The sequence below is a fragment of the Notolabrus celidotus genome, chromosome 7 (assembly GCF_009762535.1).
Source record: "Notolabrus celidotus isolate fNotCel1 chromosome 7, fNotCel1.pri, whole genome shotgun sequence".
Taxonomy (NCBI): Eukaryota; Metazoa; Chordata; class Actinopteri; order Labriformes; family Labridae; genus Notolabrus; species Notolabrus celidotus.
Window position 1 is genome coordinate 32,629,370 of NC_048278.1, and position 13,739 is coordinate 32,643,108.

General features: G+C 40.2%; 13 non-coding genes across 13 annotated transcripts; 1 reads left to right on the plus strand and 12 right to left on the minus strand.

Annotated features, from left to right (window-relative positions):
- Nucleotides 1-7,861: 7,861 nt before the first annotated feature.
- trnac-gca lies at nucleotides 7,862-7,933 on the minus strand. Its single transcript has one exon. It is a non-coding gene; the product is annotated as a tRNA-Cys (tRNA).
- A 246-nt stretch (nucleotides 7,934-8,179) lies between these two features.
- On the minus strand, nucleotides 8,180-8,251 carry trnac-gca. The gene has a single exon. It is a non-coding gene; the product is annotated as a tRNA-Cys (tRNA).
- A 370-nt stretch (nucleotides 8,252-8,621) lies between these two features.
- trnac-gca lies at nucleotides 8,622-8,693 on the minus strand. Its single transcript has one exon. It is a non-coding gene; the product is annotated as a tRNA-Cys (tRNA).
- A 1,808-nt stretch (nucleotides 8,694-10,501) lies between these two features.
- On the minus strand, nucleotides 10,502-10,573 carry trnac-gca. The gene has a single exon. It is a non-coding gene; the product is annotated as a tRNA-Cys (tRNA).
- Nucleotides 10,574-11,043: 470 nt separating this feature from the next.
- On the plus strand, nucleotides 11,044-11,115 carry trnac-gca. Its single transcript has one exon. It is a non-coding gene; the product is annotated as a tRNA-Cys (tRNA).
- Nucleotides 11,116-11,337: 222 nt separating this feature from the next.
- trnac-gca lies at nucleotides 11,338-11,409 on the minus strand. Its single transcript has one exon. It is a non-coding gene; the product is annotated as a tRNA-Cys (tRNA).
- Nucleotides 11,410-11,655: 246 nt separating this feature from the next.
- trnac-gca lies at nucleotides 11,656-11,727 on the minus strand. The gene has a single exon. It is a non-coding gene; the product is annotated as a tRNA-Cys (tRNA).
- A 142-nt stretch (nucleotides 11,728-11,869) lies between these two features.
- Nucleotides 11,870-11,941, minus strand: trnac-gca. The gene has a single exon. It is a non-coding gene; the product is annotated as a tRNA-Cys (tRNA).
- A 212-nt stretch (nucleotides 11,942-12,153) lies between these two features.
- Nucleotides 12,154-12,225, minus strand: trnac-gca. The gene has a single exon. It is a non-coding gene; the product is annotated as a tRNA-Cys (tRNA).
- Nucleotides 12,226-12,476: 251 nt separating this feature from the next.
- trnac-gca lies at nucleotides 12,477-12,548 on the minus strand. The gene has a single exon. It is a non-coding gene; the product is annotated as a tRNA-Cys (tRNA).
- Nucleotides 12,549-12,881: 333 nt separating this feature from the next.
- Nucleotides 12,882-12,953, minus strand: trnac-gca. The gene has a single exon. It is a non-coding gene; the product is annotated as a tRNA-Cys (tRNA).
- A 293-nt stretch (nucleotides 12,954-13,246) lies between these two features.
- Nucleotides 13,247-13,318, minus strand: trnac-gca. Its single transcript has one exon. It is a non-coding gene; the product is annotated as a tRNA-Cys (tRNA).
- Nucleotides 13,319-13,589: 271 nt separating this feature from the next.
- trnac-gca lies at nucleotides 13,590-13,661 on the minus strand. The gene has a single exon. It is a non-coding gene; the product is annotated as a tRNA-Cys (tRNA).
- Nucleotides 13,662-13,739: the final 78 nt, after the last annotated feature.

Sequence of the window (13,739 nt, forward strand, 5' to 3'; positions counted from 1 at the left end):
TTAGGATGGCATCACATTTCATTTAAAGGCACTGTGAGGAGTTTTTAATAGGTTTGAACTACTATACTCTTGTCTCTTCTTTACCGACATAGTAAAAAGAGATTATGATTGGTTATTTCTCGCTCTGAAGTGTCTATGTTCAGAACTTGGATGGTAAAGTTAGGCAGAGAGAAGTAAGTTAGCAAGCAGCAGGAGTTTTTCGCTAGATAATTTTCTTTTGACATGATGTTTTGTCCCAAAAGACGTACATTTTCTGTTGAAGAATTGTCTTAGATGGAGAAACTCTATGCCAGTGTATGAATGCTTGACTGCTCTTTGAGGACTAAAGGGTCAAACTTTGAGCATATTAACATTTCTGAACATTTATTGGAACACCAGAGCTCACATCATGACACTGGGGCTGTGATGGGTAACGTTAAACCGGTACGTCTGCTCACCCTTTGTAAGCTAATTGACGTTAATTAATCAGAGTTTACAAAGAGAAATCATTGTCACTTTAAAGTTGATCATTTTACGTTGCTACAGATCAATGCATTACCTCATCACTCTGCATCCTGTGACCAGAGCCACATCTTTACCACAGTGCGTGATGGTGCTCATGGGAAATGCAGGCTTCATCCATGGAACACGCTCTAGATTTCATCCAAAGTAGTCCTTAGAATCAACACATGAAAACTCCTCACAGTGCCTTTAATCAAAAAATTCTTACAATGACAATGAAGTGTTGTTTCTTCAAGTAATAATTTTAAATAAAACTAAAGTCTATTTACTAAACAAACATATGACTGTGAGATAAACCAGCCTTCACCATCTGATTAACTGAAAGATTTGATTCATAATTTGATCCAGTTAGATTGAAAGAGGATTGCTGTTTCAAAATAGGACTATAAATAGACTGTTGGCTATAAAAACACAAAGGCAATCTCTTATTGAGAGTTATATAATGAGAGATATCAAAAACTTTGAAGGCCAGTTGCATATGAGATGTGAACACATATGTTGTCCCTGTAATGTAATGAGATATGGTTTAACATATGAGTCAGGGCAGACGAAACAATCTCCCCCCAAAATACAAAACTGTTGTAATCTGCTGGGATTATGTTGGATTGAAGGGTTGGGGTTCACAAAGGAGCAATACAAAGAAGATCATTTCATATGAAATTATTGGTATTTTAAGAATCAGACATTTTCTGTGTTCAATCAGATACAATATTAAAAAGGAGAGGATGGTTTGTTAGATGTGTTCCCAAAAACAAGCTCTGAGGAAACCCCTTAGACTCATAATTTTGACTATTCACAGAATCTGAAACCACCAATAAGTACTTATTATGATTGTAATGTTGATGCAAAGTGGTCAGGTTTCCTGTTTGGTTTTTGTGGTTTGTGCAGGTTCAGTTTCTTTGATTTCATTTAGAGCAATATTCCATCTTGAGTTTAGGACTTGCAATATAAAAATACACCTGCTGCTGGTATCTGTACTGATACATTTTGTAATAATAATTAAAAAAGAAGATTATAATAATAAAAATAAATAAATAAATAAATAAATAAATAAATAATGATGAAAATAATAATAATAATAAATTGAAAAATTAAAAAACAACAACAATCCTACTAATTATACTAATAATAATACATAATAATACAAATATTAACATATTATATGTATTATAATAATATATACTATTTTTTCTTAATTATTATTTTTTTATTTCTTTTGGAGGGGTCATTGGATCATTTTTGAAAAAGAAAAAGTGATATTTTAATCATCTAAAAGTGCACACTTTATCCAATATTGTAAAGAAAATTACAAAAAAATAGTTAATGAACAGTTTAATATCAAAGGACACCATGCAAATAAAAATAAGCTCTCAATTTTCTGATTTATTTTGTTGCCATATGACCCCAGAGGTGACTATAACAGATTAATTCACGGCAGCAACAGTAAAAAAAACACATGTACATAGGTTGACAAATTTTCTGCAGACCAGCCAAATAAATGTATCTCAGGCTAGATGTGTCTGCTTATCAAACCATCCTATCACTTCTACAGTCTAGACATACTGACCATGTATATTCTGCTTCCAGCTTTTTAAAAAGTGACAGTAAATCAATATTATGGTTGTTTGGCTGTTGTGTTCCTTTGTGTTGTTCTGGTGTCTGTTTTTGAATCAGCTTGTTAGTGTTTGCCTGCAGCTGTGAGCAAGGTTTCACCACCTAGAGGGACAGTGGGGGTCCCAAGGCTCTGTGGTGTTATTTTCGGGGGGGTGCAGGCTGAAAAGTGTGAGAACCCCAGCTCTTTATGATTTCTGTGAAGCCCCAGTGTTTATGTTAGAACTGTAATACATGTTTGAAGATGTCTCAGAAAACACCACAGCTGTTTTTAGACTTTATTCTGAACGTGATGACAACACATCATGACGCACTGATTCTGCTCATGTTTGTTTCCTGTCTGTGTTGGTGAATCATTAGTGTAATCTTTAGTGCAACATTTTACCCATGACATCTCAGTGGTTTAACACTTTGTAAGTTTTTCTGAAAGCATAATGAGTTAATGAAAAATGTTTGTGTGACTGGGCAGAAGTTAAAAAGGTTGTATAACTCACACCTGACCTCATTCATACAGATCTAAACACTCTTCATGTATGGTGTCTCCATTTATCTCCTCAGTTCTCTTATTCTCACACAAAGTTCCCCATAAATATAGTTTGACTTCCGCAGAGAAGATCACTGACCAGAGGAAACATCCACTTACATTTCCAAAGTAGACCTGAGCTGTTTTTCTGTGTTTGATTTCAGGGTCAGGGCTGGATGGGTCGCCACGGAGGCCGAGGGTCACGGCAGATTCTTCCTCCCAGAGGAGACAGAGACAGAGGAAGCAGGCATCCCTGTGCTGCTATTCCTGAACACACACGCACACACACTCACACATAGTCATGTACCAATGTAAACAGTGACCTTTAACCTTCATGCACAGAGTGATTGACAGGCGGATGGGGCACACTGCTGTCACTGACAGGATGACGAGCAAACCGTCAACTCAGCAATGACCGCAGTTAACATGTACAGTATATTGTGTGTGCGTGCGTGTGTGTGTGTGTGTGTGTGTGTGTGTGTGTGTGTGTGTGTGTGTGTGTGTGTGTGTGTGTGTGTGTGTGTGTGTGTGTGTGTGTGACAACCTGAAAGGGTATCAGGTTTACAGTTCTGCTTGCTATCAGTCCTCAATGTGCAACGTGGAATTCCCAGTATGTCCGAGAGGAAGGAGATGTACAATTGTGTGTGTGTGTGTGTGTGTGTGTGTGTGTGTGTGTGTGTGTGTGTGTGTGTGTGTGTGTGTGTGTGTGTGTGTGTGTGTGTGTGTGTGTGTGTGTTTGAGCAGGTGAAATAATGAAGAACAAATCCACAGCTTGCACAGCTGCCCTGACTCTGGAAGTTGCTGGAGTGTGATATCATGGACTCTATTTCCGTGCCATTGAAAAACCAGAAGCTACAATGCTACCATCAGGTGCAACTTTTGAGGTTTCCCACGTTAAGAGAGATGGGATATAATATAACAGGACGCAGATTTAAACAAAGGAACACAGTAATAACAGGTGGGGAGAATCAAATCCCTTTCTTTTCATTTGAAGTTGGCTTGAATGGGAGTACGAGACATGCTGTAATGAATTGGGTTTGAATATGTTTCAGATTATCCCAGAAGCTTTGATAAGTTTAGAGCAACAGCACGTTTTTTCTCTGACTAGACAACCAGCTCGGAGGTAATGAAAGGAATTTTCAGTCACATTCAGTGAAAAGGGTCAAATCAGCTTATATTGAGTTAGTTCAAGTCAGACAGTCTGTTCCAGTTCCTTTGAAGGAGGCTTCTTCCCAATCCTTTCCACCCCACTTATATGGTTTTGCTTCCTCTCCTTTCACTCTCCGCTCTTCCTGCTTTGAAATCTTACTGAGCATGTGTGTGAGAGTGTTAATTAACTTCCTGTCTTACATCCTGATCTAATTAATGAGCGCGTTTCTTCTCTCTTCTCCTCTTGCCAAACTTCCTCAGTGTCAGTGTCGCCACTTTCAGGATGAGGCGAACAGCCGCTGTGTGCTCCCAGCCAGAGTTCAAACACGAGTCAGAGGCTCAACACTTGGCGACCTCTGTAACTCACGCTGCTGCTGTCTCTCCGGCCCCATGTCTCAATCTGAGAATTGGACATCTGTGGTGGATCTACTGATGAAGATTATCCCTGATTAATCCCACAGGATCAATAACAGATAATTTAGCTTTTTGCTGTCAGGTTTATTTACAGACTGTCAACCACATTTATCTGTTTCTGTAAATCTGCAAAGTTCACACAGCTGAGAGGGGAACATTTGAAGCCAGTTATGTCATGATTTAAAGGTCATGTGAGGAACTTTTAGTTTGCGTTTATTTTGGCGCCCCCTGTGGACAAACTGGTAACTCCTGTCTACAATTTTGTCCTGTATATCTTGTATAAGTTTCATCCTACTGAAATTTACACCCGCCAAGTGCCAATGGTGGGTAAAATATTTCTTTGGTGTGTAAAAAGAAACACACACACCCACCAGTGGCTGATAGAAACTTTTGTATTGGATGCAAGGTTTTGTTTTCATACTTTCGCCCATTTCTGCCGACTGTCAGGCTATTTTGACTGTCAGGTCACGCTGTACTTGTGCTGTGATTTGGTACGTCGGGAACGGCACGATGTCAGCCACTGGACAAAGAGTCAGGAGACGTTCAAGAGGAGGAACAGACAGCTAAACAGATTAATGTCACTATACAACGTTTTAAAGAACACTGGAAAAAATTGACGTGGCTGGCCAACCTTGGCCCCGGCTGACTTACATTGGTTTTCATAATACAAACTTATGGTAATTACTTTAAATCAAATAAGGCATGATTTTTTTATTTGGCCGGTGAAAAATATTTTTGGCCGGTACATTTTTGGAGCTCACTAGCCAATGGCAGATCAGGTAAAAAGTTGATTTTACGCCCTGCATATGTACCACTGATTGGGATTTTTTGCAGTCGAAAATGTATGTGGACTGTTTTATCAGCACATAATGAATCACTTTATCTTTCGCCTGCACTGCAGCAGCAGTTTCAGGCATCAAAACAACAAAATAGACACAATATAACTGATTGATTATGGTCTCATTTAACTTTGTGGTCCGTCAAGCCCAAGGTTATGATAGTTTTCCATTTTTTATTTCGTTTTGACTTTTTGTTTTCGATTTCAGTTCAGTTTTTATTAGTTTTTAAGGCGGGTTTGCTAGTCTAGTTTAGTTTTTAGTTTTTGAAAATGCTTAGTTTTAGTTTAGTTTTTATTAGTTTCAGTATTAGTTTTAGTCTTTTTAGTAACATGGGTTCTTTGTCGGGTGAGATTCAAAAAGTTCAGAAAAGGCATTGTGTAAGCTTCCTCCCGCTTGAGATGTTCCTGCTGACCAGCAGCTATCAGGCTGCCGGTGGAAGCAACGCATCAGTGTTTTCTGCCCTATGGTTGTCTCAGGCTCCATCATGCTGCCTGGCCGGGGGTTAGCTTCTGTTTCAGGGGAAGGGGGCTGGACGCTCTCTCTTGCCAAGGTAAGCTAGGTTAGCCGTCTTGTATGAGCCTTTCAAAAGGACTTTACTATTACTATTTTCCCCCTTGAGAAATGTTCTGCATATTTTATCACCTTCCACTGCAAGGCATTTACTCCTATCAGAGACACAGTCATATTCAAAGTCATCCCAACTGGGGCTTTGCCGCTTTCTCCCAACTTTCGCTGCCATTAACGCTCTGCTAGCAGGTAAAGTGTGGACGCTTTCTGCGTCCATATTCATATCCACTCAAAATACTGAGTTTATGCATGAGATTGATTGACAGATGAAAACTAAAGACATTTTCTCCATAACTTTTGTTTATTTTAGTTAGTTTTGTAAACTCACAATACAGTAAAAGTTAATTATCGTTGTTGATGTTTTTCCACCTCTCATTTTCGTTATTTCGTTAGTTTCCGTTAACGATAATAACCTTGATCAAGATAAGAACATTATAATTTTCAGTCTATTTTACAACCAGCTAAAAACTCCTCACAGGAGCTTTAAAGAAACATGGAGAATATGCTCTGCAGCAAATGTTCATGCCTCAAACAACCTTTAACTTCTCATAATCTTGATTCATTTGTATCTTAAATTATTCAAACAAACAAAAATAGGAGTCATTTCATTTCAGTAGGAGTCTTGGACATTTTGACTGCAGTGTCAGCTCTACACAGCTGCACAGAAACTGCACATTGTGGACTCGTCATGCAGGAAGACAGTTCAAACCTTTTGTCCTCTGAGTGACCCCCCCCCCCAAAAAAAAAAAAACAGACTGCGTCTATACCAGTGCAACTTATGAAGATTTTATGGAACATCAATGAGTAAAGTGTAGTAAGCTTTGGAAACCACCCGTTGATATAACAGTTGTAAAAGTCTATTGTTCTGTACCCTGAAGGTCACAATGGAACCAAGAATAGTGAAGCACAGGCATGCAACTTGGCCAAACTGTGAATGTGAGTGATATCTGGTGGTGTTTCCCTCCCTGCCCGGTCTTGATTTAGATTTTACAGCCTCTTATTCCATTTTCAGCCCTCATATTGTATTTCAACAGAGGCTAATCAAATACCAAGTGTGATCCGGAAAAACATGGCTGCCCATTGGCATTGTTGTGGCTCTGTGAATCACTTCACAGTTTCCTTCTCAAAGACCGCTTTGATGAGATGGAAAGCGAATGAGGGAGAACTGAGTCAGGGCAAGGCATGAGGGAGGAAAAGGGGAGGCAGGGGAGGATGCTGAGAGGAGAGGGAGGAGGGGGGGGTAAGCGGAGAATCACGGCTGTATTGTTGTGTGTTTTCCCACTCACAACAGCAGAGGAAGTGGAATGGAGCAGCTAAATATACAAACAACACAATGAGGGAGTGAGCGTGGAGCAGCTGTGGAACAGGGCTGTCACCAGGTTCAGGAGTTTGAAACACACAGAGGACTGCCTCTTATTTATACAGGAAGAGATGACTGAGAGCACATTTCATCCCAGATACACCCCCGCATCCAGACAGTCAACACAGGTTCAAATACAAGCACACACCTGTGGTTACCTGAACAACCACAGGCTGTTCAGGTTAGTTTGAACGTAATAGCTGTGCATGATGTTTCTCAAAGGTTGTTCCAACAAGTACCGTTACACAGCTGCATATTACAACCATTGATCCCTACTTGATTTAATTTGCCATTGTCCATCATTTCAAAGGAATTTCACTTTTTAATGTTTAATGAGTGAACATAATGACCAAAAGTAGTCTGACATTCTGTCACTGTGTTCAGGATACAATCATAATACAAAAATCTGGGGTCCCTCTGATCTTCTCAATACTCCACCTTTCAGAATTAAAGAATTAGCACCTAATTTCAAGGGTTGCAGCAGCCTACAGCACACTTAACCACCCCTTTGCAGGGTACAAACGATTGTGTTATTTGCTCAAATAAGAATGCTTGTGTTTACTTGCTTAAATGGCACAAGTAAAGTGCTCAATACACGGGTCAAAATCACATGTACATGAGCATCTGTTTGATCGGGCAGTCAAACCTGGGGCTGCCTCGGTGCAAGGCAACAGCACTACCCACTGCACCACCTTACAGCCGCCGATATGCATTCAAAATTATAATAAAGAAATGGTCAGTCTTGTTGCAGACAAGTCTTGTTTGCTTTGTAGGTCATAAGAAGTTTGCATCGTGTTTCATAACCAGTGAAGTACTCCTTACAGGAACTTTACAGCAGTACAGTCTGGTTAAACGACTAACCAATGAACATTTGAGGTTCAAATTGAATTTGAATGAAGGGGGCACCCAGATTTGAACTGGGGACCTCTTGATCTGCAGTCAAATGCTCTACCCCTGAGCTATACCCCCACAACACACTAGGGCTACGGAGACTGGGTCCTTCGAAGGCTGGACTCTCTGGATTGGGACAAAGCTGAGACAATTTCTTGAAAAATCCAAAAAGGCCCAACAAGTAATTAATAACCACTTTAACTGGGGGTCATGTATGTTTGTTGCAGGGTTACTTCATCAGAGCCATTAGCTTTCAAATGATTGTCCATCAGATCAGTGTTTAAAGAATCAAAGGAGGATGAGGTCTAAATGCATTTCTAGTGAAGGGGGCACCCAGAATTGAACTGAGGACCTCTTGATCTGCAGTCAAATGTTCTACCACTGAGCTATACCCCCACACAACATTCATCAATAGAAATATGACTTTGAAGGAATTCCTGCTCAAAGCAAAAAATTGAAACACAAAATAAAGAGTGTATAGAATAAACACTTACCATAATGTTTTGTTGGACTACCCCCTTATGCCGCCTCCATCACACTGCATTGCCTTTAACCACTCTGTATGGCATCAAATGTGGCATCTAACATCACATGCTGCATCGCATGTTCTTGTAAAATGACTTTTAAACTTGATCACAGCGGTCGCACAGTGTTCCATAATCAGTCTATAACTCCTCAAATGAACTTTACAGCAGTACAGTACATATGTACAGTCTGGTTAAAGAACTCACCAATGAAGAATGAGGTTCAAATTGAATTTGAATGAAGGGGGCACCCAGATTTGAACTGAGGACCTCTTGATCTGCAGTCAAATGCTCTACCACTGAGCTATACCCCCACACAACAAACATAAATATGCTAGTTAATTAAATTAATAGGACTCTGAAGGAATTCCTGCTAAAACCAAAAATTGAAACACAAAAAGAGTGAATGAAATAAACACTTACCATAATGTTGTGTCATGTTTTGTTAGACTACACCTTCATGTCGCCTCCATCACATTGCATTGCCCTTAACACCTCTGTATGGCATCAAATATGGCATCTAACATCACATGCTGCATCGCGTGTTCTTGTAAAATGAGCAGTCGCACAGTGCTCCATAATCAAGAACTCCTCACAGGAGCTTTACAGCAGCGCAGTACATATGTACAGTCTGGTTAAAAGACTGACCAATGAAAAGATGTATTACTACTTTATGCTTTTAAATATTTTCACACTCATGTGAAAACTACTATTCCATAAATCTCTTTTTTATACAAGTAGATAACACGGCTGCTGACTGTAAATCATCTTAAAGAGGGGGCAGTAAAAAGTCTTGTTGAAGTATACCTTACAACATGGTGTAGCAGGAAACGTCTGGGTTTTATGTGTACTTACCTTTGTGTGTCATAATGCTGTTCTTGTTGTAGTGTGTTTACATATGTATGTGAATGTGTTCATGTATATCCGGTCTCCCTCTCTCAGGGGTCATGTGGGAATAGGACCTCTTAGCTGAGGGGAAAAAACAGGAAGAAATGCCGCAGACGTTTTTCCTCATTACTGTGGCAACAGCGGATGTAGTTGTTATGACTTTATACGGACCTGCAGTGTGACTCGATTAGTGATAAACACATGACAGCATGACTGGACAACATCTCCTCCATCTGCATTGACATACAAGTGCATATTTTTATCCGCAGCACCTGATTGGTCACATACAGTTTCCAGCACAGGATGCTGAGCTGTAAGAGCTGCATGTCACCGTCATCATCCTCGTTATCTGTACTTCATCTAAATCCTCCTTCACCTCCTTCCTGTTATCCTCTTCTGCTCTCTCTCTGCCTTGCCAAACTCTCTCCTCCTCGCTCTCACTTAGGTCAGCAAATTAAAACAACTGCTTGGCCCATTGATTTCCAATCTATTCAGATTACATACAGTGTGTTAAATGTTTTCCTTCCAGTCCCATTACACTTACCACTGCATTGACCTAATGTCTTCAATTAAATCCAATGAGTCCAGCTGTAGTGAAACAAGCAGCAGATGACAGGATTAAAGAGCAGTGCAGTCTGAAATATCCTGTGATGATAGTTCATGAAATGAGCTGATGAAACAGTCCTGAGCAAAATAACCATGAGGGTTAAAAGGGTGATGATTTCTCTACACAAGTTTGATATTTTTCATACAAACATACAGTCAATAACTTGAAACACATGTACAGCGAGGTAGAGGGTACACACCCCATTTAAGTCATGATAATACATATAATTAGTCTATCTTTATCCTGTATGGTGACCAGCAATAAAGAGATTAAAAAGAGAGAGAAACTCATCAAAACTCTTTGACAACATACCTGACAAAAGGAAAAAGAAAAAAACACATAGCGTAAGAGATAATTTCCCTCTCCAAGTCCACAATCAAGTCCATAATGTGGAGGCAAGACTTGTCTAATAGCAAAGGAAAATGGTTGTAATCACTGCTCTGATACAACACTAAAACAGAGGAGTTTAAAAGTACAACCTAAACTTCAAACTGATTGAAGTTCAGAAAATTTAAGAATAAAGGCCAGGAACCATTCTTTTTTTAATGATTCAACATCAGATCAGTATTTCAAGGATTTAAGTGAGATCATAGAAATTCACAAATGTCCACAGGGGGTAATAAGTGAAGGGGGCACCCAAATTTGAACTGGGGACCTCTTGATCTGCAGTCAAATGCTCTACCACTGAGCTATACCCCCACACATCATTGGAAAACATACCAGCTGATAATAAAAAAGAAAAACGGATTGTGTAAGCAAACTTTAGTAAGAGTAAAAAAATGAATGATGACTCTTTCAGTCAGCTAGATATTTAACCCTTACTGTTAACTTTTATGCACATAGTGTTTTTATCATCAACTGTTGTTTATTTTTATGGAAAGGATGTGTGGGGGTATAGCTCAGTGACCTCCCCAGAGGTCCCCAGTTCAAATCTGGGTGCCCCCTTCACTGACATCTCATTTGGACCTCATCCTTCCTTGATTCTTTAAACACTGATCTGATGGACAATTGGTTGACACAACATGACTCTGATGCATAAACCTATAATAAATATAAATAAATCCAGATTAAAGTGGTTACCAAATTTTTTCAAGACACAGTACAGCTATATCCCAGTCAAGAGGCTGCAGCCTTTGAGTGATCCAGCCATTGCAGCCTGACTGTCTTGTGGGGGTACAGCTCAGTGGTAGAGCATTTGACTGCAGATCAAGAGGTCCCCAGTTCAAGTCAGGGTGTCCCCTTGACTGAAATTTCACGTGGTGCTCACCCTTCATTGATCCTCCAAACACTGGCCTGATGGACCATCTGCTGGAAGCAGATGCCTCCAGGTCAAAACTCTAGATTCTAAATCTACCCAGAAAATAACTATACATGTGACTGCTCATGTTAACAATAGTTTGTTTGAGTTGATTTACATTTTCAGGCTTTAAGCCTGAGAAAAGTTCCACCACAGATATAAGTGAAGGGGGCACCCAGATTTGAACTGGGGACCTCTTGATCTGCAGTCAAATGCTCTACCACTGAGCTATACCCCCACAATACAATGAAATTATGAATGCTGAGTACTTCAAAGGCTGCATCTCTGGATTGGGACAGCTGAAACTATTTCTTGAAAAATCTACAAAAAGGTTTAAGAAGTATTTGGTACAAACTTCAGCTGAGCGGATTAACTGGAGCTCATGTTGATCTGATTTAGATGTACTTCATCCGAGCCCAAAACCTTTAACTGATTGTCCATCAGATCAGTGATTCTACAATCAAAGGCAGATGGGGTCCAAAGAAGGGGGCATCCAGATTTGAACTGGAGACCTCTTGATCTGCAGTCAAATGCTCTACCGCTGAGCTATACCCCCACACAACATCCCTAGCTTTGCTAGTTGTTGATAAAAGTACTGATTTTACGTGCAACCAGAGGAAGAGTAAAATGCAGATGAGTTGCCAATTGGGAAAGTTTAGTGATGTATACAGGGTGAGATCTAAATGAGATTTCACTGAAGGGGGCACCCAGATTTGAACTGGGGACCTCTTGATCTGCAGTCAAATGCTCTACCACTGAGCTATACCCCCACACAAAAGTGAACAACAGCTGATGATAAAAACACTGGTTGTACATAAAAGGCAACAATAAGGGTTAAGTACCTAGAGCTGACTGAATCCCATGTAGATATGTTGTCATGATGAGTGCCTGGAAACCATGCACTTCCAACTGATAGTCCATCCCAATAGTGTTACAAGAATCATAGAAGAATTTATTCTAGGCACAGAACAGATATGAGGGAAGGGGGCACCCAGATTTGAACTGGGGACCTCTTGATCTGCAGTCAAATGCTCTACCACTGAGCTATACCCCCACACATTGTATAACAAATATGCTTATCTTTATGAAAACTCTGACTGCACGTGCAACCCAAAGAAAAGCAACATAAAGAAAAGGGGCCAAATCAGATTAGAAAGAATTACAGACTAAGAGAGCCTCCACGGGAATCTGGTGGGGCAGACTGGGTTTTTCAAGGATTGCTAAGTCTGGAGTGGGACACAGCTGATCCAATAGATCAGTTTTTAATTATGAAGAAATGATGAGGAACAAATGAGCTTTCAGTAAAGGGGGCACCCAGATTTGAACTGGGGACCTCTTGAGCTGCAGTCAAATGCTCTACCACTGAGCTATACCCCCACACATTGTGTGCCAAATATGCTTATCTTTATGAAAACTCTGACTGCACGTGCAACCCAAAGAAAAGTAACATACAGATGAGGGGCCAAATCAGATCTAAAAAATTCAAGAATGAGACAGCCACCACTAGAATCTGGTGACTTATAATAATCTCAGAGAGTCTTCAGAGTAATCTGGTCTCAGTGGGTAAAAAGGTTTCAGGTAGATTATGATTCATTGGTATTGAGTACTGTAGGTCCCAATAACTGTCAACCTATTGCCCATTAGATTAGTATCTCAAGATTCCAATTCAGTGACATTAGTTGAAGCAAAGTTCACACGAGACATAAGTGAAGGGGGCACCCAGATTTGAACTGGGGACCTCTTGATCTGCAGTCAAATGCTCTACCACTGAGCTATACCCCCACACGTCATTGGAAAACATAGCAGCTTATCATGAATACACTGATTGTGTAAGCAAACCTTAGTAAGAGTAGAACTTTTAATGGTCAAGCTTAAAGACTTCTTGGACAAATGTACATCGCCTCCAACAAACAGTGGTGACTATGAGCAGTGACGTGTGTAGAGCAATTTACTGTGTCTTCAGAAGATTTTGAATCTAGGGTTGTGACTTGGAGGCATCTGCTTGCTGCTGATTGTCTATCAGATCAGTGTTTAAATAATTAAAGAGGGATGAGATCTGAATGAGACTTCAGTGAAGGGGGCACCCAGGTTTGAACTGGGGACCTCTTGATCTGCAGTCAAATGCTCTACCACTGAGCGATACCCCCATACATTATACTTCAAATATTCTAGTTGAGCATCAAAGCACTGACTACTTGTGCAATTCTAGGAAGAGAAAAATACAGATGAGTGGCCCCCTCAAGAATCTGGTGACAAAGGGGAGGGATTTACAGCGGGACTTTAGACTCTTTTTGAGTTCAATTCAAGAAAAATGCCCAGGAAACATCAACTGTCATCTGATTGAGGACTAGATGAGTATTTAAAGGAGCATTCAGCACATTTGTGGGATAACCCCAAGTTATTATGCAACATCAGTGAAGGGGGCACCCAGATTTGAACTGGGGACCTCTTGATCTGCAGTGAAATGCTCTACCACTGAGCTATACCACCACACATCCTATGATATTCTACCAGGTGACTGCACTGATTGTGCAAGAAAACCTTGGTGAGAAGATTAAAAGAGAGTTT